Below are 754 nucleotides of genomic sequence, written 5' to 3'. Positions count from 1 at the left end.
ACTTAATTAAAATCTATAAAAAACTTTCTCTTTTCTCTCACATTAACCTACCCACCTCCAACAATCACACACAGAGACCTCTCTTTTACCGTCAGGCCCTCTCCCCTCCCCACCGCGACCTACTCTTCTTCTATCATCGACATCTGACAACACTAGTGATCGTTATTATGAGGATTGTAATTCAAAGAGATTAAGTGCAGATAAAGGGTGTAACAATGATTTTCAAGTGAAAGCTGAAGGTTCTTGTAGATCTACAGAAGTTGCTTCTGAAGAGCCTGGAATATGCACGACTGGAGGCTCTCCCTTGCAAATGGTGAGGGTTTGGCAAGGTCATGTTCACTGTATAGTCGGTCCTTGGATAGCACAGGAAGTGATAAATTGGGAAATCTTGCGGTGAAAACTGACCACAATTTTGAAAATGGTTTTTCCACCATTAATGTGTGTTCTCAGCCTCAAAATATTCTTCCATTTATGTCAAACCAGAATATGTAATTTCCAATGTTCCAAGGTCCTACAACAATGAGTTACTTCCATCAAAATCCAGTTTCATGGCCGGCAGCTCTTACAAATGGCTTGATGCCCTACCCACACCCGAATTATTATTTATATGTTAGCCCTCTTGGATATGGTTTGAATGAGGATTAAAGAGACTATAAATTACACAATTACAGAAATATAAAAAAAATATTTATTTAATATGAAAAAAAATATCCTAATACTTAACAAAAGAAATATCCAGTTATATTTTAGCAAA

This window comes from Arachis ipaensis, chromosome B06, assembly GCF_000816755.2.
Source record: "Arachis ipaensis cultivar K30076 chromosome B06, Araip1.1, whole genome shotgun sequence".
In the NCBI taxonomy this organism is placed as follows: Eukaryota; Viridiplantae; Streptophyta; class Magnoliopsida; order Fabales; family Fabaceae; genus Arachis; species Arachis ipaensis.
The sequence above is the reverse complement of the archived record's forward strand: the minus strand, read 5'-3'. Positions refer to the sequence as shown.